Below are 22,270 nucleotides of genomic sequence, written 5' to 3'. Positions count from 1 at the left end.
CCACATGAATGTAGAGTCCCTGCACAATCCTAGTGCGACTAATAAGATTCAGGAATTGAAGAATAACTTCACCAAGGGCAACCTCAATAGTGGGATTTGAACCGACACCTCAACACACTTAATCAAGCACTGGAGACCACTCGGGCTGACAAAACATTTGTTAAATGTCTCGATGGGATAGACACATGGCCTTGCCATTGCTCTGCATAACTTTCATTGATTTCAATCTAGGGTTTACATACAGCAACTACAGTCTTTTAACGTCATTTGCAACTTCCAAAAAACAGGATGAGGTGGCCGAGTGGTTAAGGCGATGGACTGCTAATCCATTGTGCTCTGCATGCATGGGTTCGAATCCCATCCTCATCGTGTAACAATTAAAATTCAGTGATTTATTTTGGCACTGGAAGATTTTGACTTTCACAAACACTGGTAAGATTGCTGACTGCCACAGCGAGAGCACAGGACTTGGTATCTGAGTGGTGAAGGCGATGAACTGCATGTGTGGATTATAACACCAACCTCTTCACAAAACATTTGTTATTTCCTCTATTACATGGCCCCACATGAAAATAGAATCCCTGCCCAATTCTAGTGCGACAAATAAGATTCAGGTATTGAAGAATAGCATCACCAAGGGCAACCTCAATGGTGGGATTTGAACCGACAGCTCAAAACACTTAATCAAGCACTTGAGACCACTCGGCCTGACAAAACATTTGTTAAATGTCTCGATGGGATCGACACATGGCCTTGCCATTGCTCTGCCTAACTTTCATTGATTTCAATCTAGGGTTTACATACAGCAACTACAGTATTTTAAGGTCATTTGCAACTTCCAAAAAACAGGATGAGGTGGCCGAGTGGTTAAGGCGATGGACTGCTAATCCATTGTGCTCTGCATGCATGGGTTCGAATCCCATCCTCATCGTGTAACAATTAAAATTCAGTGATTTATCTAGGGTTTACATACAGCAACTACAGGTTTTTAAGGTCATTTGCCACATGTAAATAACAGGATGAGGTGGATGAGTGGTTAAGGCGATGGACTGCTTATCCATTGTGCTCTACATGCATGAGTTAGAATCTCATCGTGTAACAATTAAAATTCGGTGCTTTATTTTGGCAATGGAAGATTTTGACTTTCACAAAACACTGGTAAAATTGCTGACTGCCACAGCGAGAGCACAGGACTTGGTATCTGAGTGGTGAAGGCGATGAACTGCATGTGTGGATTATAACACCAACTTCTTCACAAAACATTTGTTATTTCCTCTCTTACATGGCCCCACATGAATGTAGAGTCCCTGCACAATCCTAGTGCGACTAATAAGATTCAGGAATTGAAGAATAACTTCACCAAGGGCAACCTCAATAGTGGGATTTGAACCGACACCTCAACACACTTAATCAAGCACTGGAGACCACTCGGGCTGACAAAACATTTGTTAAATGTCTCGATGGGATAGACACATGGCCTTGCTATTGCTCTGCATAACTTTCATTGATTTCAATCTAGGGTTTACATACAGCAACTACAGTCTTTTAAGGTAATTTGCAACTTCGAAAAAACAGGATGAGGTGGCCGAGTGGTTAAGGCGATGGACTGCTAATCCATTGTGCTCTGCATGCATGGGTTCGAATCCCATCCTCATCGTGTAACAATTAAAATGTTGTGCTTTATTTTGGAACTGGAAGATTTTGACTTTCACAAACACTGGTAAAATTGCTGACTACCACAGCGAGAGCACAGGACTTGGTATCTGAGTGGTGAAGGCGATGAACTGCATGTGTGGATTATAACGCCAACCTCTTCACAAAACATTTGTTATTTCCTCTCTTACATGGCCCCACATGAAAATAGAATCCCTGCCCAATTCTAGTGCGACTAATAAGATTCAGGTATTGAAGAATAGCTTCACCAAGGGCAACCTCAATAGTGGGATTTGAACCGACAGTTTAAAACACTTAATCAAGCACTTGAGACCACTCGGCCTGACAAAACATTTGTTAAATGTCTCGATGGGATCGACACATGGCCTTGCCATTGCTCGGCCTAACTTTCATTGATTTCAATCTAGGGTTTACATACAGCAACTACAGGTTTTTAAGGTCATTTGCCACATGTAAGTAACAGGATGAGGTGGATGAGTGGTTAAGGCGATGGACTGCTTATCCATTGTGCTCTACATGCATGGGTTAGAGTCTCATCGTGTAACAATTAAAATTCGGTGCTTTATTTTGGCAATGGAAGATTTTGACTTTCACAAACACTGGCAAAATTGCTGACTGCCACAGCGAGAGCACAGGACTTGGTATCTGAGTGGTGAAGGCGATGAACTGCATGTGTGGATTATAACACCAACTTCTTCACAAAACATTTGTTATTTCCTCTCTTACATGGCCCCACATGAATGTAGAGTCCCTGCACAATCCTAGTGCGACTAATAAGATTCAGGAATTGAAGAATAACTTCACCAAGGGCAACCTCAATAGTGGGATTTGAACCGACACCTCAACACACTTAATCAAGCACTGGAGACCACTCGGGCTGACAAAACATTTGTTAAATGTCTCGATGGGATAGACACATGGCCTTGCCATTGCTCTGCATAACTTTCATTGATTTCAATCTAGGGTTTACATACAGCAACTACAGTCTTTTAACGTCATTTGCAACTTCCAAAAAACAGGATGAGGTGGCCGAGTGGTTAAGGCGATGGACTGCTAATCCATTGTGCTCTGCATGCATGGGTTCGAATCCCATCCTCATCGTGTAACAATTAAAATTCAGTGATTTATTTTGGCACTGGAAGATTTTGACTTTCACAAACACTGGTAAGATTGCTGACTGCCACAGCGAGAGCACAGGACTTGGTATCTGAGTGGTGAAGGCGATGAACTGCATGTGTGGATTATAACACCAACCTCTTCACAAAACATTTGTTATTTCCTCTATTACATGGCCCCACATGAAAATAGAATCCCTGCCCAATTCTAGTGCGACAAATAAGATTCAGGTATTGAAGAATAGCATCACCAAGGGCAACCTCAATGGTGGGATTTGAACCGACAGCTCAAAACACTTAATCAAGCACTTGAGACCACTCGGCCTGACAAAACATTTGTTAAATGTCTCGATGGGATCGACACATGGCCTTGCCATTGCTCTGCCTAACTTTCATTGATTTCAATCTAGGCTTTACATACAGCAACTACAGGTTTTTAAGGTCATTTGCCACATGTAAGTAACAGGATGAGGTGGATGAGTGGTTAAGGCGATGGACTGCTTATCCATTGTGCTCTACATGCATGGGTTAGAGTCTCATCGTGTAACAATTAAAATTCGGTGCTTTATTTTGGCAATGGAAGATTTTGACTTTCACAAACACTGGCAAAATTGCTGACTGCCACAGCGAGAGCACAGGACTTGGTATCTGAGTGGTGAAGGCGATGAACTGCATGTGTGGATTATAACACCAACTTCTTCACAAAACATTTGTTATTTCCTCTCTTACATGGCCCCACATGAATGTAGAGTCCCTGCACAATCCTAGTGCGACTAATAAGATTCAGGAATTGAAGAATAACTTCACCAAGGGCAACCTCAATAGTGGGATTTGAACCGACACCTCAACACACTTAATCAAGCACTGGAGACCACTCGGGCTGACAAAACATTTGTTAAATGTCTCGATGGGATAGACACATGGCCTTGCCATTGCTCTGCATAACTTTCATTGATTTCAATCTAGGGTTTACATACAGCAACTACAGTCTTTTAACGTCATTTGCAACTTCCAAAAAACAGGATGAGGTGGCCGAGTGGTTAAGGCGATGGACTGCTAATCCATTGTGCTCTGCATGCATGGGTTCGAATCCCATCCTCATCGTGTAACAATTAAAATTCAGTGATTTATTTTGGCACTGGAAGATTTTGACTTTCACAAACACTGGTAAGATTGCTGACTGCCACAGCGAGAGCACAGGACTTGGTATCTGAGTGGTGAAGGCGATGAACTGCATGTGTGGATTATAACACCAACCTCTTCACAAAACATTTGTTATTTCCTCTCTTACATGGCCCCACATGAAAATAGAATCCCTGCCCAATTCTAGTGCGACAAATAAGATTCAGGTATTGAAGAATAGCATCACCAAGGGCAACCTCAATGGTGGGATTTGAACCGACAGCTCAAAACACTTAATCAAGCACTTGAGACCACTCGGCCTGACAAAACATTTGTTAAATGTCTCGATGGGATCGACACATGGCCTTGCCATTGCTCTGCCTAACTTTCATTGATTTCAATCTAGGCTTTACATACAGCAACTACAGGTTTTTAAGGTCATTTGCCACATGTAAGTAACAGGATGAGGTGGATGAGTGGTTAAGGCGATGGACTGCTTTTCCATTGTGCTCTACATGCATGGGTTAGAGTCTCATCGTGTAACAATTAAAATTCGGTGCTTTATTTTGGCAATGGAAGATTTTGACTTTCACAAACACTGGCAAAATTGCTGACTGCCACAGCGAGAGCACAGGACTTGGTATCTGAGTGGTGAAGGCGATGAACTGCATGTGTGGATTATAACACCAACCTCTTCACACAACATTTGTTATTTCCTCTCTTACATGGCCCCACATGAAAATAGAATCCCTGCGCAATCCTAGAGCGACTAATAAGATTCAGGTATTGAAGAATAACTTCACCAAGGGCAACCTCAATAGTGGGATTTGAACCGACACCTCAACACACTTAATCAAGCACTGGAGACCACTCGGGCTGACAAAACATTTGTTAAATGTCTCGATGGGATAGACACATGGCCTTGCCATTGCTCTGCATAACTTTCATTGATTTCAATCTAGGGTTTACATACAGCAACTACAGTCTTTTAACGTCATTTGCAACTTCCAAAAAACAGGATGAGGTGGTCGAGTGGTTAAGGCGATGGACTGCTAATCCATTGTGCTCTGCATGCATGGGTTCGAATCCCATCCTCATCGTGTAACAATTAAAATTCAGTGATTTATTTTGGCACTGGAAGATTTTGACTTTCACAAACACTGGTAAGATTGCTGACTGCCACAGCGAGAGCACAGGACTTGGTATCTGAGTGGTGAAGGCGATGAACTGCATGTGTGGATTATAACACCAACCTCTTCACAAAACATTTGTTATTTCCTCTATTACATGGCCCCACATGAAAATAGAATCCCTGCCCAATTCTAGTGCGACAAATAAGATTCAGGTATTGAAGAATAGCATCACCAAGGGCAACCTCAATGGTGGGATTTGAACCGACAGCTCAAAACACTTAATCAAGCACTTGAGACCACTCGGCCTGACAAAACATTTGTTAAATGTCTCGATGGGATCGACACATGGCCTTGCCATTGCTCTGCCTAACTTTCATTGATTTCAATCTAGGCTTTACATACAGCAACTACAGGTTTTTAAGGTCATTTGCCACATGTAAGTAACAGGATGAGGTGGATGAGTGGTTAAGGCGATGGACTGCTTTTCCATTGTGCTCTACATGCATGGGTTAGAGTCTCATCGTGTAACAATTAAAATTCGGTGCTTTATTTTGGCAATGGAAGATTTTGACTTTCACAAACACTGGCAAAATTGCTGACTGCCACAGCGAGAGCACAGGACTTGGTATCTGAGTGGTGAAGGCGATGAACTGCATGTGTGGATTATAACACCAACCTCTTCACACAACATTTGTTATTTCCTCTCTTACATGGCCCCACATGAAAATAGAATCCCTGCGCAATCCTAGAGCGACTAATAAGATTCAGGTATTGAAGAATAACTTCACCAAGGGCAACCTCAATAGTGGGATTTGAACCGACACCTCAACACACTTAATCAAGCACTGGAGACCACTCGGCCTGACAAAACATTTGTTAAATGTCTCGATGGGATAGACACATGGCCTTGCCATTGCTCTGCATAACTTTCATTGATTTCAATCTAGGGTTACATACAGCAACTACAGTCTTTTAACGTCATTTGCAACTTCCAAAAAACAGGATGAGGTGGCCGAGTGGTTAAGGCGATGGACTGCTAATCCATTGTGCTCTGCATGCATGGGTTCGAATCCCATCCTCATCGAGTAACAATTCAAATGATGTGCTTTATTTTGGCACTGGAAGATTTTGACTTTCACAAACACTGGCAAAATTGCTGACTGCCACAGCGAGAGCACAGGACTTGGTATCTGAGTGGTGAAGGCGATGAACTGCATGTGTGGATTATAACACCAACCTCTTCACACAACATTTGTTATTTCCTCTCTTACATGGCCCCACATGACAATAGAATCCCTGCGCAATCCTAGAGCGACTAATAAGATTCAGGTATTGAAGAATAACTTCACCAAGGGCAACCTCAATAGTGGGATTTGAACCGACACCTCAACACACTTAATCAAGCACTGGAGACAACTCGGCCTGACAAAACATTTGTTAAATGTCTCGATGGGATCGACACATGGCCTTGCCATTGCTCTGCCTAACTTTCATTGATTTCATTCTAGGGTTTACATACAGCAACTACAGTCTTTTAAGGTCATTTGCAACTTCCAAAAATCAGGATGAGGTGGCCGAGTGGTTAAGGCGATGGACTGCTAATCCATTGTGCTCTGCATGCATGGGTTCGAATCCCATCCTCATCGTGTAACAATTAAAATTCAGTGATTTATTTTGGCACTGGAAGATTTTGACTTTCACAAACACTGGTAAAATTGCTGACTGCCACAGCGAGAGCACAGGACTTGGTATCTGAGTGGTGAAGGCGATGAACTGCATGTGTGGATTATAACACCAACCTCTTCACAAAACATTTGTTATTTCCTCTCTTACATGGCCCCACATGAAAATAGAATCCCTGCCCAATTCTAGTGCGACAAATAAGATTCAGGTATTGAAGAATAGCTTCACCAAGGGCAACCTCAATGGTGGGATTTGAACCGACAGCTCAAAACACTTAATCAAGCACTTGAGACCACTCGGCCTGACAAAACATTTGTTAAATGTCTCGATGGGATCGACACATGGCCTTGCCATTGCTCTGCCTAACTTTCATTGATTTCAATCTAGGGTTTACATACAGCAACTACAGGTTTTTAAGGTCATTTGCCACATGTAAGTAACAGGATGAGGTGGATGAGTGGTTAAGGCGATGGACTGCTTATCCATTGTGCTCTACATGCATGGGTTAGAGTCTCATCGTGTAACAATTAAAATTCGGTGCTTTATTTTGGCAATGGAAGATTTTGACTTTCACAAACACTGGCAAAATTGCTGACTGCCACAGCGAGAGCACAGGACTTGGTATCTGAGTGGTGAAGGCGATGAACTGCAAGTGTGGATTATAACACCAACCTCTTCACACAACATTTGTTATTTCCTCTCTTACATGGCCCCACATGAAAATAGAATCCCTGCGCAATCCTAGAGCGACTAATAAGATTCAGGTATTGAAGAATAACTTCACCAAGGGCAACCTCAATAGTGGGATTTGAACCGACACCTCAACACACTTAATCAAGCACTGGAGACCACTCGGCCTGACAAAACATTTGTTAAATGTCTCGATGGGATCGACACATGGCCTTGCCATTGCTCTGCCTAACTTTCATTGATTTCATTCTAGGGTTTACATACAGCAACTACAGTCTTTTAAGGTCATTTGCAACTTCCAAAAAACAGGATGAGGTGGCCGAGTGGTTAAGGCGATGGACTGCTAATCCATTGTGCTCTGCATGCATGGGTTCGAATCCCATCCTCATCGAGTAACAATTCAAATGATGTGCTTTATTTTGGCACTGGAAGATTTTGACTTTCACAAACACTGGCAAAATTGCTGACTGCCACAGCGAGAGCACAGGACTTGGTATCTGAGTGGTGAAGGCGATGAACTGCATGTGTGGATTATAACACCAACCTCTTCACACAACATTTGTTATTTCCTCTCTTACATGGCCCCACATGAAAATAGAATCCCTGCGCAATCCTAGAGCGACTAATAAGATTCAGGTATTGAAGAATAACTTCACCAAGGGCAACCTCAATAGTGGGATTTGAACCGACACCTCAACACACTTAATCAAGCACTGGAGACCACTCGGCCTGACAAAACATTTGTTAAATGTCTCGATGGGATCGACACATGGCCTTGCCATTGCTCTGCCTAACTTTCATTGATTTCATTCTAGGGTTTACATACAGCAACTACAGTCTTTTAAGGTCATTTGCAACTTCCAAAAAACAGGATGAGGTGGCCGAGTGGTGAAGGTGATGGACTGCTAATCCATTGTGCTCTGCATGCATGGGTTCGAATCCCATCCTCATCGAGTAACAATTCAAATGATGTGCTTTATTTTGGCAATGGAAGATTTTGACTTTCACAAACACTGGCAAAATTGCTGACTGCCACAGCGAGAGCACAGGACTTGGTATCTGAGTGGTGAAGGCGATGAACTGCATGTGTGGATTATAACACCAACCTCTTCACACAACATTTGTTATTTCCTCTCTTACATGGCCCCACATGAAAATAGAACCCCTGCGCAATCCTAGAGCGACTAATAAGATTCAGGTATTGAAGAATAACTTCACCAAGGGCAACCTCAATAGTGGGATTTGAACCGACACCTCAACACACTTAATCAAGCACTGGAGACCACTCGGGCTGACAAAACATTTGTTAAATGTCTCGATGGGATAGACACATGGCCTTGCCATTGCTCTGCATAACTTTCATTGATTTCAATCTAGGGTTTACATACAGCAACTACAGTCTTTTAACGTCATTTGCAACTTCCAAAAAACAGGATGAGGTGGCCGAGTGGTTAAGGCGATGGACTGCTAATCCATTGTGCTCTGCATGCATGGGTTCGAATCCCATCCTCATCGTGTAACAATTAAAATTCAGTGATTTATTTTGGCACTGGAAGATTTTGACTTTCACAAACACTGGTAAAATTGCTGACTGCCACAGCGAGAGCACAGGACTTGGTATCTGAGTGGTGAAGGCGATGAACTGCATGTGTGGATTATAACACCAACCTCTTCACAAAACATTTGTTATTTCCTCTCTTACATGGCCCCACATGAAAATAGAATCCCTGCCCAATTCTAGTGCGACAAATAAGATTCAGGTATTGAAGAATAGCTTCACCAAGGGCAACCTCAATGGTGGGATTTGAACCGACAGCTCAAAACACTTAATCAAGCACTTGAGACCACTCGGCCTGACAAAACATTTGTTAAATGTCTCGATGGGATCGACACATGGCCTTGCCATTGCTCTGCCTAACTTTCATTGATTTCAATCTAGGGTTTACATACAGCAACTACAGGTTTTTAAGGTCATTTGCCACATGTAAGTAACAGGATGAGGTGGATGAGTGGTTGAGGCGATGGACTGCTTATCCATTGTGCTCTACATGCATGGGTTAGAGTCTCATCGTGTAACAATTAAAATTCGGTGCTTTATTTTGGCAATGGAAGATTTTGACTTTCACAAACACTGGTAAAATTGCTGACTACCACAGCGAGAGCACAGGACTTGGTATCTGAGTGGTGAAGGCGATGAACTGCATGTGTGGATTATAACGCCAACCTCTTCACAAAACATTTGTTATTTCCTCTCTTACATGGCCCCACATGAAAATAGAATCCCTGCCCAATTCTAGTGCGACTAATAAGATTCAGGTATTGAAGAATAGCTTAACCAAGGGCAACCTCAATAGTGGGATTTGAACCGACAGCTCAAAACACTTAATCAAGCACTTGAGACCACTCGGCCTGACAAAACATTTGTTAAATGTCTCGATGGGATCGACACATGGCCTTGCCATTGCTCTGCCTAACTTTCATTGATTTCAATCTAGGGTTTACATACAGCAACTACAGGTTTTTAAGGTCATTTGCCACATGTAAGTAACAGGATGAGGTGGATGAGTGGTTAAGGCGATGGACTGCTTATCCATTGTGCTCTACATGCATGGGTTAGAGTCTCATCGTGTAACAATTAAAATTCGGTGCTTTATTTTGGCAATGGAAGATTTTGACTTTCACAAACACTGGCAAAATTGCTGACTGCCACAGCGAGAGCACAGGACTTGGTATCTGAGTGGTGAAGGCGATGAACTGCATGTGTGGATTATAACACCAACCTCTTCACACAACATTTGTTATTTCCTCTCTTACATGGCCCCACATGAAAATAGAATCCCTGCGCAATCCTAGAGCGACTAATAAGATTCAGGTATTGAAGAATAACTTCACCAAGGGCAACCTCAATAGTGGGATTTGAACCGACACCTCAACACACTTAATCAAGCACTGGAGACCACTCGGCCTGACAAAACATTTGTTAAATGTCTCGATGGGATCGACACATGGCCTTGCCATTGCTCTGCCTAACTTTCATTGATTTCATTCTAGGGTTTACATACAGCAACTACAGTCTTTTAAGGTCATTTGCAACTTCCAAAAAACAGGATGAGGTGGCCGAGTGGTTAAGGCGATGGACTGCTAATCCATTGTGCGCTGCATGCATGGGTTCGAATCCCATCCTCATCGAGTAACAATTCAAATGATGTGCTTTATTTTGGCACTGGAAGATTTTGACTTTCACAAACACTGGCAAAATTGCTGACTGCCACAGCGAGAGCACAGGACTTGGTATCTGAGTGGTGAAGGCGATGAACTGCATGTGTGGATTATAACACCAACCTCTTCACACAACATTTGTTATTTCCTCTCTTACATGGCCCCACATGAAAATAGAATCCCTGCGCAATCCTAGAGCGACTAATAAGATTCAGGTATTGAAGAATAACTTCACCAAGGGCAACCTCAATAGTGGGATTTGAACCGACACCTCAACACACTTAATCAAGCACTGGAGACCACTCGGCCTGACAAAACATTTGTTAAATGTCTCGATGGGATCGACACATGGCCTTGCCATTACTCTGCCTAACTTTCATTGATTTCAATCTAGGGTTTACATACAGCAACTACAGGTTTTTAAGGTCATTTGCCACATGTAAGTAACAGGATGAGGTGGATGAGTGGTTAAGGCGATGGACTGCTTATCCATTGTGCTCTACATGCATGGGTTAGAGTCTCATCGTGTAACAATTAAAATTCGGTGCTTTATTTTGGCAATGGAAGATTTTGACTTTCACAAACACTGGCAAAATTGCTGACTGCCACAGCAAGAGCACAGGACTTGGTATCTGAGTGGTGAAGGCGATGAACTGCATGTGTGGATTATAACACCAACCTCTTCACACAACATTTGTTATTTCCTCTCTTACATGGCCCCACATGAAAATAGAATCCCTGCGCAATCCTAGAGCGACTAATAAGATTCAGGTATTGAAGAATAACTTCACCAAGGGCAACCTCAATAGTGGGATTTGAACCGACACCTCAACACACTTAATCAAGCACTGGAGACCACTCGGCCTGACAAAACATTTGTTAAATGTCTCGATGGGATAGACACATGGCCTTGCCATTGCTCTGCATAACTTTCATTGATTTCAATCTAGGGTTTACATACAGCAACTACAGTCTTTTAAGGTAATTTGCAACTTCCAAAAAACAGGATGAGGTGGCCGAGTGGTTAAGGCGATGGACTGCTAATCCATTGTGCTCTGCATGCATGGGTTCAAATCCCATCCTCATTGAGTAACAATTCAAATGATGTGCTTTATTTTGGCACTGGAAGATTTTGACTTTCACAAACACTGGCAAAATTGCTGACTGCCACAGCGAGAGCACAGGACTTGGTATCTGAGTGGTGAAGGCGATGAACTGCATGTGTGGATTATAACGCCAACCTCTTCACAAAACATTTGTTATTTCCTCTCTTACATGGCCCCACATGAAAATAGAATCCCTGCCCAATTCTAGTGCGACTAATAAGATTCAGGTATTGAAGAATAGCTTCACCAAGGGCAACCTCAATAGTGGGATTTGAACCGACAGCTCAAAACACTTAATCAAGCACTTGAGACCACTCGGCCTGACAAAACATTTGTTAAATGTCTCGATGGGATCGACACATGGCCTTGCCATTGCTCTGCCTAACTTTCATTGATTTCAATCTAGGGTTTACATACAGCAACTACAGGTTTTTAAGGTCATTTGCCACATGTAAGTAACAGGATGAGGTGGATGAGTGGTTAAGGCGATGGACTGCTTATCCATTGTGCTCTACATGCATGGGTTAGAGTCTCATCGTGTAACAATTAAAATTCGGTGCTTTATTTTGGCAATGGAAGATTTTGACTTTCACAAACACTGGCAAAATTGCTGACTGCCACAGCGAGAGCACAGGACTTGGTATCTGAGTGGTGAAGGCGATGAACTGCATGTGTGGATTATAACACCAACCTCTTCACACAACATTTGTTATTTCCTCTCTTACATGGCCCCACATGAAAATAGAATCCCTGCGCAATCCTAGAGCGACTAATAAGATTCAGGTATTGAAGAATAACTTCACCAAGGGCAACCTCAATAGTGGGATTTGAACCGACACCTCAACACACTTAATCAAGCACTGGAGACCACTCGGCCTGACAAAACATTTGTTAAATGTCTCGATGGGATCGACACATGGCCTTGCCATTGCTCTGCATAACTTTCATTGATTTCAATCTAGGGTTTACATACAGTAACTACAGTCTTTTAAGGTCATTTGCAACTTCCAAAAAACAGAATGAGGTGGCCGAGTGGTTAAGGCGATGGACTGCTAATCCATTGTGCTCTGCATGCATGGGTTCGAATCCCATCCTCATCGTGTAACAATTAAAATTCTGTGATTTATTTTGGCACTGGAAGATTTTGACTTTCACAAACACTGGTAAATAACATGTAAATAACAGGATGAGGTGGATGAGTGGTTAAGGCGATGGACTGCTTATCCATTGTGCTCTACATGCATGAGTTAGAATCTCATCGTGTAACAATTAAAATTCGGTGCTTTATTTTGGCAATGGAAGATTTTGACTTTCACAAACACTGGTAAAATTGCTGACTGCCACAGCGAGAGCACAGGACTTGGTATCTGAGTGGTGAAGGCGATGAACTGCATGTGTGGATTATAACACCAACTTCTTCACAAAACATTTGTTATTTCCTCTCTTACATGGCCCCACATGAATGTAGAGTCCCTGCACAATCCTAGTGCGACTAATAAGATTCAGGTATTGAAGAATAACTTCACCAAGGGCAACCTCAATAGTGGGATTTGAACCGACACCTCAACACACTTAATCAAGCCCTGGAGACCACTCGGCCTGACAAAACTTTTGTTAAATGTCTCGATGGGATAGACACATGGCCTTGCCATTGCTCTGCATAACTTTCATTGATTTCAATCTAGGGTTTACATACAGCAACTACAGTCTTTTAAGGTCATTTGCAACATCCAAAAAACAGGATGAGGTGGCCGAGTGGTTAAGGCGATGGACTGCTAATCCATTGTGCTCTGCATGCATGGATTCGAATCCCATCCTCATCGTGTAGCAATTAAAATTCAGTGATTTATTTTGGCACTGGAAGATTTTGACTTTCACAAACACTGGTAAAATTGCTGACTGCCACAGCGAGAGCACAGGACTTGGTATCTGAGTGGTGAAGGCGATGAACTGCATGTGTGGATTATAACACCAACCTCTTCACACAACATTTGTTATTTCCTCTCTTACATGGCCCCACATGAAAATAGAATCCCTGCGCAATCCTAGAGCGACTAATAAGATTCAGGTATTGAAGAATAACTTCACCAAGGGCAACCTCAATAGTGGGATTTGAACCGACACCTCAACACACTTAATCAAGCACTGGAGACCACTCGGCCTGACAAAACATTTGTTAAATGTCTCGATGGGATAGACACATGGCCTTGCCATTGCTCTGCCTAACTTTCATTGATTTCAATCTAGGGTTTACATACAGCAACTACAGGTTTTTAAGGTCATTTGCCACATGTAAATAACAGGATGAGGTGGATGAGTGGTTAAGGCGATGGACTGCTTATCCATTGTGCTCTACATGCATGGGTTAGAATCTCATCGTGTAACAATTAAAATTCGGTGCTTTATTTTGGCACTGGAAGATTTTGACTTTCACAAAACACTGGTAAAATTGCTGACTGCCACAGCGAGAGCACAGGACTTGGTATCTGAGTGGTGAAGGCGATGAACTGCATGTGTGGATTATAACACCAACTTCTTCACAAAACATTTGTTATTTCCTCTCTTACATGGCCCCACATGAATGTAGAGTCCCTGCACAATCCTAGTGCGACTAATAAGATTCAGGTATTGAAGAATAACTTCACCAAGGGCAACCTCAATAGTGGGATTTGAACCGACACCTCAACACACTTAATCAAGCACTGGAGACCACTCGGCCTGACAAAACATTTGTTAAATGTCTCGATGGGATCGACACATGGCCTTGCCATTGCTCTGCATAACTTTCATTGATTTCAATCTAGGGTTTACATACAGTAACTACAGTCTTTTAAGGTCATTTGCAACTTCCAAAAAACAGAATGAGGTGGCCGAGTGGTTAAGGCGATGGACTGCTAATCCATTGTGCTCTGCATGCATGGGTTCGAATCCCATCCTCATCGAGTAACAATTCAAATGATGTGCTTTATTTTGGCACTGGAAGATTTTGACTTTCACAAACACTGGCAAAATTGCTGACTGCCACAGCGAGAGCACAGGACTTGGTATCTGAGTGGTGAAGGCGATGAACTGCATGTGTGGATTATAACACCAACCTCTTCACAAAACATTTGTTATTTCCTCTCTTACATGGCCCCACATGAATGTAGAGTCCCTGCACAATCCTAGTGCGACTAATACGATTCAGGTATTGAAGAATAACTTCACCAAGGGCAACCTCAATAGTGGGATTTGAACCGACACCTCAACACACTTAATCAAGCACTGGAGACCACTCGGGCTGACAAAACATTTGTTAAATGTCTCGATGGGATAGACACATGGCCTTGCCATTGCTCTGCATAACTTTCATTGATTTCAATCTAGGGTTTACATACAGCAACTACAGTCTTTTAACGTCATTTGCAACTTCCAAAAAACAGGATGAGGTGGCCGAGTGGTTAAGGCGATGGACTGCTAATCCATTGTGCTCTGCATGCATGGGTTCGAATCCCATCCTCATCGTGTAACAATTAAAATTCAGTGATTTATTTTGGCACTGGAAGATTTTGACTTTCACAAACACTGGTAAAATTGCTGACTGCCACAGCGAGAGCACAGGACTTGGTATCTGAGTGGTGAAGGCGATGAACTGCATGTGTGGATTATAACACCAACCTCTTCACAAAACATTTGTTATTTCCTCTCTTACATGGCCCCACATGAAAATAGAATCCCTGCCCAATTCTAGTGCGACAAATAAGATTCAGGTATTGAAGAATAGCTTCACCAAGGGCAACCTCAATGGTGGGATTTGAACCGACAGCTCAAAACACTTAATCAAGCACTTGAGACCACTCGGCCTGACAAAACATTTGTTAAATGTCTCGATGGGATCGACACATGGCCTTGCCATTGCTCTGCCTAACTTTCATTGATTTCAATCTAGGGTTTACATACAGCAACTACAGGTTTTTAAGGTCATTTGCCACATGTAAGTAACAGGATGAGGTGGATGAGTGGTTGAGGCGATGGACTGCTTATCCATTGTGCTCTACATGCATGGGTTAGAGTCTCATCGTGTAACAATTAAAATTCGGTGCTTTATTTTGGCAATGGAAGATTTTGACTTTCACAAACACTGGTAAAATTGCTGACTACCACAGCGAGAGCACAGGACTTGGTATCTGAGTGGTGAAGGCGATGAACTGCATGTGTGGATTATAACGCCAACCTCTTCACAAAACATTTGTTATTTCCTCTCTTACATGGCCCCACATGAAAATAGAATCCCTGCCCAATTCTAGTGCGACTAATAAGATTCAGGTATTGAAGAATAGCTTAACCAAGGGCAACCTCAATAGTGGGATTTGAACCGACAGCTCAAAACACTTAATCAAGCACTTGAGACCACTCGGCCTGACAAAACATTTGTTAAATGTCTCGATGGGATCGACACATGGCCTTGCCATTGCTCTGCCTAACTTTCATTGATTTCAATCTAGGGTTTACATACAGCAACTACAGGTTTTTAAGGTCATTTGCCACATGTAAGTAACAGGATGAGGTGGATGAGTGGTTAAGGCGATGGACTGCTTATCCATTGTGCTCTACATGCATGGGTTAGAGTCTCATCGTGTAACAATTAAAATTCGGTGCTTTATTTTGGCAATGGAAGATTTTGACTTTCACAAACACTGGCAAAATTGCTGACTGCCACAGCGAGAGCACAGGACTTGGTATCTGAGTGGTGAAGGCGATGAACTGCATGTGTGGATTATAACACCAACCTCTTCACACAACATTTGTTATTTCCTCTCTTACATGGCCCCACATGAAAATAGAATCCCTGCGCAATCCTAGAGCGACTAATAAGATTCAGGTATTGAAGAATAACTTCACCAAGGGCAACCTCAATAGTGGGATTTGAACCGACACCTCAACACACTTAATCAAGCACTGGAGACCACTCGGCCTGACAAAACATTTGTTAAATGTCTCGATGGGATCGACACATGGCCTTGCCATTGCTCTGCCTAACTTTCATTGATTTCATTCTAGGGTTTACATACAGCAACTACAGTCTTTTAAGGTCATTTGCAACTTCCAAAAAACAGGATGAGGTGGCCGAGTGGTTAAGGCGATGGACTGCTAATCCATTGTGCGCTGCATGCATGGGTTCGAATCCCATCCTCATCGAGTAACAATTCAAATGATGTGCTTTATTTTGGCACTGGAAGATTTTGACTTTCACAAACACTGGCAAAATTGCTGACTGCCACAGCGAGAGCACAGGACTTGGTATCTGAGTGGTGAAGGCGATGAACTGCATGTGTGGATTATAACACCAACCTCTTCACACAACATTTGTTATTTCCTCTCTTACATGGCCCCACATGAAAATAGAATCCCTGCGCAATCCTAGAGCGACTAATAAGATTCAGGTATTGAAGAATAACTTCACCAAGGGCAACCTCAATAGTGGGATTTGAACCGACACCTCAACACACTTAATCAAGCACTGGAGACCACTCGGCCTGACAAAACATTTGTTAAATGTCTCGATGGGATCGACACATGGCCTTGCCATTACTCTGCCTAACTTTCATTGATTTCAATCTAGGGTTTACATACAGCAACTACAGGTTTTTAAGGTCATTTGCCACATGTAAGTAACAGGATGAGGTGGATGAGTGGTTAAGGCGATGGACTGCTTATCCATTGTGCTCTACATGCATGGGTTAGAGTCTCATCGTGTAACAATTAAAATTCGGTGCTTTATTTTGGCAATGGAAGATTTTGACTTTCACAAACACTGGCAAAATTGCTGACTGCCACAGCGAGAGCACAGGACTTGGTATCTGAGTGGTGAAGGCGATGAACTGCATGTGTGGATTATAACACCAACCTCTTCACACAACATTTGTTATTTCCTCTCTTACATGGCCCCACATGAAAATAGAATCCCTGCGCAATCCTAGAGCGACTAATAAGATTCAGGTATTGAAGAATAACTTCACCAAGGGCAACCTCAATAGTGGGATTTGAACCGACACCTCAACACACTTAATCAAGCACTGGAGACCACTCGGCCTGACAAAACATTTGTTAAATGTCTCGATGGGATAGACACATGGCCTTGCCATTGCTCTGCATAACTTTCATTGATTTCAATCTAGGGTTTACATACAGCAACTACAGTCTTTTAAGGTAATTTGCAACTTCCAAAAAACAGGATGAGGTGGCCGAGTGGTTAAGGCGATGGACTGCTAATCCATTGTGCTCTGCATGCATGGGTTCGAATCCCATCCTCATCGAGTAACAATTCAAATGATGTGCTTTATTTTGGCACTGGAAGATTTTGACTTTCACAAACACTGGCAAAATTGCTGACTGCCACAGCGAGAGCACAGGACTTGGTATCTGAGTGGTGAAGGCGATGAACTGCATGTGTGGATTATAACACCAACCTCTTCACACAACATTTGTTATTTCCTCTCTTACATGGCCCCACATGACAATAGAATCCCTGCGCAATCCTAGAGCGACTAATAAGATTCAGGTATTGAAGAATAACTTCACCAAGGGCAACCTCAATAGTGGGATTTGAACCGACACCTCAACACACTTAATCAAGCACTGGAGACAACTCGGCCTGACAAAACATTTGTTAAATGTCTCGATGGGATCGACACATGGCCTTGCCATTGCTCTGCCTAACTTTCATTGATTTCATTCTAGGGTTTACATACAGCAACTACAGTCTTTTAAGGTCATTTGCAACTTCCAAAAATCAGGATGAGGTGGCCGAGTGGTTAAGGCGATGGACTGCTAATCCATTGTGCTCTGCATGCATGGGTTCGAATCCCATCCTCATCGTGTAACAATTAAAATTCAGTGATTTATTTTGGCACTGGAAGATTTTGACTTTCACAAACACTGGTAAAATTGCTGACTGCCACAGCGAGAGCACAGGACTTGGTATCTGAGTGGTGAAGGCGATGAACTGCATGTGTGGATTATAACACCAACCTCTTCACAAAACATTTGTTATTTCCTCTCTTACATGGCCCCACATGAAAATAGAATCCCTGCCCAATTCTAGTGCGACAAATAAGATTCAGGTATTGAAGAATAGCTTCACCAAGGGCAACCTCAATGGTGGGATTTGAACCGACAGCTCAAAACACTTAATCAAGCACTTGAGACCACTCGGCCTGACAAAACATTTGTTAAATGTCTCGATGGGATCGACACATGGCCTTGCCATTGCTCTGCCTAACTTTCATTGATTTCAATCTAGGGTTTACATACAGCAACTACAGGTTTTTAAGGTCATTTGCCACATGTAAGTAACAGGATGAGGTGGATGAGTGGTTAAGGCGATGGACTGCTTATCCATTGTGCTCTACATGCATGGGTTAGAGTCTCATCGTGTAACAATTAAAATTCGGTGCTTTATTTTGGCAATGGAAGATTTTGACTTTCACAAACACTGGCAAAATTGCTGACTGCCACAGCGAGAGCACAGGACTTGGTATCTGAGTGGTGAAGGCGATGAACTGCAAGTGTGGATTATAACACCAACCTCTTCACACAACATTTGTTATTTCCTCTCTTACATGGCCCCACATGAAAATAGAATCCCTGCGCAATCCTAGAGCGACTAATAAGATTCAGGTATTGAAGAATAACTTCACCAAGGGCAACCTCAATAGTGGGATTTGAACCGACACCTCAACACACTTAATCAAGCACTGGAGACCACTCGGCCTGACAAAACATTTGTTAAATGTCTCGATGGGATCGACACATGGCCTTGCCATTGCTCTGCCTAACTTTCATTGATTTCATTCTAGGGTTTACATACAGCAACTACAGTCTTTTAAGGTCATTTGCAACTTCCAAAAAACAGGATGAGGTGGCCGAGTGGTTAAGGCGATGGACTGCTAATCCATTGTGCTCTGCATGCATGGGTTCGAATCCCATCCTCATCGAGTAACAATTCAAATGATGTGCTTTATTTTGGCACTGGAAGATTTTGACTTTCACAAACACTGGCAAAATTGCTGACTGCCACAGCGAGAGCACAGGACTTGGTATCTGAGTGGTGAAGGCGATGAACTGCATGTGTGGATTATAACACCAACCTCTTCACACAACATTTGTTATTTCCTCTCTTACATGGCCCCACATGAAAATAGAATCCCTGCGCAATCCTAGAGCGACTAATAAGATTCAGGTATTGAAGAATAACTTCACCAAGGGCAACCTCAATAGTGGGATTTGAACCGACACCTCAACACACTTAATCAAGCACTGGAGACCACTCGGCCTGACAAAACATTTGTTAAATGTCTCGATGGGATCGACACATGGCCTTGCCATTGCTCTGCCTAACTTTCATTGATTTCATTCTAGGGTTTACATACAGCAACTACAGTCTTTTAAGGTCATTTGCAACTTCCAAAAAACAGGATGAGGTGGCCGAGTGGTGAAGGTGATGGACTGCTAATCCATTGTGCTCTGCATGCATGGGTTCGAATCCCATCCTCATCGAGTAACAATTCAAATGATGTGCTTTATTTTGGCAATGGAAGATTTTGACTTTCACAAACACTGGCAAAATTGCTGACTGCCACAGCGAGAGCACAGGACTTGGTATCTGAGTGGTGAAGGCGATGAACTGCATGTGTGGATTATAACACCAACCTCTTCACACAACATTTGTTATTTCCTCTCTTACATGGCCCCACATGAAAATAGAACCCCTGCGCAATCCTAGAGCGACTAATAAGATTCAGGTATTGAAGAATAACTTCACCAAGGGCAACCTCAATAGTGGGATTTGAACCGACACCTCAACACACTTAATCAAGCACTGGAGACCACTCGGGCTGACAAAACATTTGTTAAATGTCTCGATGGGATAGACACATGGCCTTGCCATTGCTCTGCATAACTTTCATTGATTTCAATCTAGGGTTTACATACAGCAACTACAGTCTTTTAACGTCATTTGCAACTTCCAAAAAACAGGATGAGGTGGCCGAGTGGTTAAGGCGATGGACTGCTAATCCATTGTGCTCTGCATGCATGGGTTCGAATCCCATCCTCATCGTGTAACAATTAAAATTCAGTGATTTATTTTGGCACTGGAAGATTTTGACTTTCACAAACACTGGTAAAATTGCTGACTGCCACAGCGAGAGCACAGGACTTGGTATCTGAGTGGTGAAGGCGATGAACTGCATGTGTGGATTATAACACCAACCTCTTCACAAAACATTTGTTATTTCCTCTCTTACATGGCCCCACATGAAAATAGAATCCCTGCCCAATTCTAGTGCGACAAATAAGATTCAGGTATTGAAGAATAGCTTCACCAAGGGCAACCTCAATGGTGGGATTTGAACCGACAGCTCAAAACACTTAATCAAGCACTTGAGACCACTCGGCCTGACAAAACATTTGTTAAATGTCTCGATGGGATCGACACATGGCCTTGCCATTGCTCTGCCTAACTTTCATTGATTTCAATCTAGGGTTTACATACAGCAACTACAGGTTTTTAAGGTCATTTGCCACATGTAAGTAACAGGATGAGGTGGATGAGTGGTTGAGGCGATGGACTGCTTATCCATTGTGCTCTACATGCATGGGTTAGAGTCTCATCGTGTAACAATTAAAATTCGGTGCTTTATTTTGGCAATGGAAGATTTTGACTTTCACAAACACTGGTAAAATTGCTGACTACCACAGCGAGAGCACAGGACTTGGTATCTGAGTGGTGAAGGCGATGAACTGCATGTGTGGATTATAACGCCAACCTCTTCACAAAACATTTGTTATTTCCTCTCTTACATGGCCCCACATGAAAATAGAATCCCTGCCCAATTCTAGTGCGACTAATAAGATTCAGGTATTGAAGAATAGCTTAACCAAGGGCAACCTCAATAGTGGGATTTGAACCGACAGCTCAAAACACTTAATCAAGCACTTGAGACCACTCGGCCTGACAAAACATTTGTTAAATGTCTCGATGGGATCGACACATGGCCTTGCCATTGCTCTGCCTAACTTTCATTGATTTCAATCTAGGGTTTACATACAGCAACTACAGGTTTTTAAGGTCATTTGCCACATGTAAGTAACAGGATGAGGTGGATGAGTGGTTAAGGCGATGGACTGCTTATCCATTGTGCTCTACATGCATGGGTTAGAGTCTCATCGTGTAACAATTAAAATTCGGTGCTTTATTTTGGCAATGGAAGATTTTGACTTTCACAAACACTGGCAAAATTGCTGACTGCCACAGCGAGAGCACAGGACTTGGTATCTGAGTGGTGAAGGCGATGAACTGCATGTGTGGATTATAACACCAACCTCTTCACACAACATTTGTTATTTCCTCTCTTACATGGCCCCACATGAAAATAGAATCCCTGCGCAATCCTAGAGCGACTAATAAGATTCAGGTATTGAAGAATAACTTCACCAAGGGCAACCTCAATAGTGGGATTTGAACCGACACCTCAACACACTTAAT

General features: G+C 42.7%; 16 non-coding genes across 16 annotated transcripts; all 16 read left to right on the top strand.

Annotated features, from left to right (window-relative positions):
- The first annotated feature begins 287 nt into the window (after positions 1-287).
- Positions 288-369, top strand: trnas-gcu (transfer RNA serine (anticodon GCU)). The gene has a single exon. It is a non-coding gene; the product is annotated as a tRNA-Ser (tRNA).
- A 480-nt stretch (positions 370-849) lies between these two features.
- Positions 850-931, top strand: trnas-gcu (transfer RNA serine (anticodon GCU)). The gene has a single exon. It is a non-coding gene; the product is annotated as a tRNA-Ser (tRNA).
- A 644-nt stretch (positions 932-1,575) lies between these two features.
- Positions 1,576-1,657, top strand: trnas-gcu (transfer RNA serine (anticodon GCU)). The gene has a single exon. It is a non-coding gene; the product is annotated as a tRNA-Ser (tRNA).
- Positions 1,658-2,693: 1,036 nt separating this feature from the next.
- Positions 2,694-2,775, top strand: trnas-gcu (transfer RNA serine (anticodon GCU)). The gene has a single exon. It is a non-coding gene; the product is annotated as a tRNA-Ser (tRNA).
- Positions 2,776-3,811: 1,036 nt separating this feature from the next.
- Positions 3,812-3,893, top strand: trnas-gcu (transfer RNA serine (anticodon GCU)). The gene has a single exon. It is a non-coding gene; the product is annotated as a tRNA-Ser (tRNA).
- Positions 3,894-6,046: 2,153 nt separating this feature from the next.
- trnas-gcu (transfer RNA serine (anticodon GCU)) lies at positions 6,047-6,128 on the top strand. The gene has a single exon. It is a non-coding gene; the product is annotated as a tRNA-Ser (tRNA).
- Positions 6,129-6,608: 480 nt separating this feature from the next.
- Positions 6,609-6,690, top strand: trnas-gcu (transfer RNA serine (anticodon GCU)). The gene has a single exon. It is a non-coding gene; the product is annotated as a tRNA-Ser (tRNA).
- A 1,036-nt stretch (positions 6,691-7,726) lies between these two features.
- Positions 7,727-7,808, top strand: trnas-gcu (transfer RNA serine (anticodon GCU)). Its single transcript has one exon. It is a non-coding gene; the product is annotated as a tRNA-Ser (tRNA).
- A 1,042-nt stretch (positions 7,809-8,850) lies between these two features.
- trnas-gcu (transfer RNA serine (anticodon GCU)) lies at positions 8,851-8,932 on the top strand. The gene has a single exon. It is a non-coding gene; the product is annotated as a tRNA-Ser (tRNA).
- Positions 8,933-10,524: 1,592 nt separating this feature from the next.
- Positions 10,525-10,606, top strand: trnas-gcu (transfer RNA serine (anticodon GCU)). The gene has a single exon. It is a non-coding gene; the product is annotated as a tRNA-Ser (tRNA).
- A 4,558-nt stretch (positions 10,607-15,164) lies between these two features.
- trnas-gcu (transfer RNA serine (anticodon GCU)) lies at positions 15,165-15,246 on the top strand. Its single transcript has one exon. It is a non-coding gene; the product is annotated as a tRNA-Ser (tRNA).
- A 1,592-nt stretch (positions 15,247-16,838) lies between these two features.
- On the top strand, positions 16,839-16,920 carry trnas-gcu (transfer RNA serine (anticodon GCU)). The gene has a single exon. It is a non-coding gene; the product is annotated as a tRNA-Ser (tRNA).
- A 1,036-nt stretch (positions 16,921-17,956) lies between these two features.
- On the top strand, positions 17,957-18,038 carry trnas-gcu (transfer RNA serine (anticodon GCU)). Its single transcript has one exon. It is a non-coding gene; the product is annotated as a tRNA-Ser (tRNA).
- Positions 18,039-18,518: 480 nt separating this feature from the next.
- Positions 18,519-18,600, top strand: trnas-gcu (transfer RNA serine (anticodon GCU)). Its single transcript has one exon. It is a non-coding gene; the product is annotated as a tRNA-Ser (tRNA).
- A 1,036-nt stretch (positions 18,601-19,636) lies between these two features.
- On the top strand, positions 19,637-19,718 carry trnas-gcu (transfer RNA serine (anticodon GCU)). Its single transcript has one exon. It is a non-coding gene; the product is annotated as a tRNA-Ser (tRNA).
- A 1,042-nt stretch (positions 19,719-20,760) lies between these two features.
- On the top strand, positions 20,761-20,842 carry trnas-gcu (transfer RNA serine (anticodon GCU)). Its single transcript has one exon. It is a non-coding gene; the product is annotated as a tRNA-Ser (tRNA).
- Positions 20,843-22,270: the final 1,428 nt, after the last annotated feature.

Source organism: Oncorhynchus clarkii, unplaced genomic scaffold (genome assembly GCF_045791955.1).
Source record: "Oncorhynchus clarkii lewisi isolate Uvic-CL-2024 unplaced genomic scaffold, UVic_Ocla_1.0 unplaced_contig_2291_pilon_pilon, whole genome shotgun sequence".
Classification (NCBI taxonomy): Eukaryota; Metazoa; Chordata; class Actinopteri; order Salmoniformes; family Salmonidae; genus Oncorhynchus; species Oncorhynchus clarkii.
Note: the sequence above shows the minus strand (reverse complement) of the source record. Positions and strands in the feature narration are given on the sequence as shown.